The sequence below is a fragment of the Olea europaea genome, unplaced genomic scaffold, assembly GCF_002742605.1.
Source record: "Olea europaea var. sylvestris unplaced genomic scaffold, O_europaea_v1 scaffold1602, whole genome shotgun sequence".
Lineage (NCBI taxonomy): Eukaryota > Viridiplantae > Streptophyta > Magnoliopsida > Lamiales > Oleaceae > Olea > Olea europaea.
Window position 1 is genome coordinate 84,930 of NW_019233649.1, and position 2,103 is coordinate 87,032.

Below are 2,103 nucleotides of genomic sequence, written 5' to 3' on the forward strand. Positions count from 1 at the left end.
TTTTAATTACTATTTTTGCTTGCTTGCCAAGCAATTCTAAGAAGTTCTAGAGGAATCCAAATATGCAACAATTATTAAAACAATAAATGTTCGGGGTTCTGCAATGATTTAACCATCTCGACACCATGATCACGTTTCTTTCCGAAGGAAAGATCGCATAATAGTGAAGCACAATGCAAGAAGTCAAATGTCAACAAGCTGACAAGAATACGGCAGTCCTCTACAATTATTTGAATAACTATTCTCGCTCTGTGTTCTATTTTCCCTATAAGAATATGAATTATAAGCCGGCAAAGTTTCATCCTTAAGGAAAACTTGTAAACTGTAACATTCAATTCTTTATTTAAGGTTTTTGAATAATATTAATGAATATACCAATATGCCCTCTTTGTCAAAAACTGCATGAAATAATACAATGAGGGAGGAGACAATAATCTGTGGCAGTTTCTAAAACTTTTTTTTTTTATGACCATGGGTGTTCGAGCCAGCTTACGCGCACCTCGACTAATCCCACGGGATCTGAAGTTTACAGCCGGATACTCACCTCAGTGCCCTGAGGGACTCGAATGGCAGTTTCTAAAACTGAAGATAAAACATGAAGTAAACCAGACATGGAAGAGCTTGATTAAATTTATTTCAGAGAGCAAAAATTAGAAATATGATGATCCATTTTTATAGTATTAAGTAATGGGGGAAAAAAAGCGCAAAGTGAAAACAAAATATAAACCTTTCTGCGTCCCGCTGGCATCGACTCCATCTTTAGAGTACTGCACAAAGTCATCTTTTATAGTTATGTAGACAGCATCATTATCATAGAAGAGATCCCCAAGTCCAGACATAGATGCATAAACAGCTTTTCCTTGTCACATAGTCCCTTCTTTTTGGCAGTTGAAGGTAGAGGGCAAGGATCAGCGAGGGCTGTAACAACATCAAATCTATAATCACCCACACCAGCCATATGCACCTATTGAATGTTATAAACTAGTTAAATTATAGATTGCTTACGGAGTAATAAAATAAGCTTTGTCAAACAATAAAAATAGAAAATCATAAAAAAGGGAGACACGATGGTTCATAATAAGGAATTTAGTTCTACTTCACTTAAATGAACATAAAGATCCTTCCTACATCTATATATAAACACTGCTTATCAAGAATACACAAGAAAAGCATTTGAATTGTTCATTAATTGTCTAGCTTAGAACTAATGGTTCATTATCTAATATATCTTTGATTTCTACAACTCTATCCTTATCAAATATGTTCAATCCAGCGAACGCTATTGGATCAAATGACAAAGACACTATTTCGAAAGATATGACCTTCCCCAGAAATGAATTGAAAATTAGATTAATATAACAGGAAAAAGATTTCCCATTCCTTACATGAAAAAGAAAGAGGAATTAAGTAGAACAAAATTCACTGGGTTCATAAATGCGAGGAAAATAACGATATCAAATAATAGAATAATATTTAACCCAAACCCTGAAATGAATGATAGATACCCTGGCTAATTTTATCCTATACAAGTCAAAAAAATAAAAATAAAATAAATAATGTTGCTTCAGGCTAAAAGCAGAAAAGAGGAAAGTTTGGTATGGGCTAAAAGCAGATATGATGATAGTTTAATGCCTTATTGACTCTCAAAACAAAATTTGGTTCACTTTTGGCTGAAACAAACACAACAAAGTATATACAAAATCCCAGTCCACAGCATCATCACACTCCCACTTGAGCTGATCCAAAAGTTACAGAGAGATGCTCTACTACTTGGGTTCTGAACACAGATCAACCTCGAAAAATTTTGAACTGCAAAAGTAGGTATTGTAAACACAGTTAAAGTAAAATTTTACGCCTTAACCCCTGGTTTAACAGCATTCAGATGGACGTGCAGAAAATACTCAGAAGGCATAATCCAACATAAAATCACATTCAGGTCCAAACTTTGCTTCTAACAAAATTGCAACTTAAAAAAGAAAATGATAATAGATGAAAATGGTTTGAGTCATATACCTTTGTTCCCTTCTTTCAATTACAGCCACGCAAATAACCATACAAGATCACATTTCTGTCACATTTACTATTCATGCGCACCATCTCTGG

The 2,103-nt window shown here is 34.2% G+C and overlaps 1 pseudogene; it reads right to left on the bottom strand.

The window, feature by feature from the left end:
• Positions 1–601: 601 nt before the first annotated feature.
• LOC111377071 overlaps positions 602–2,103 on the bottom strand; it is a 7,102-nt pseudogene continuing 5,600 nt past the window's right edge.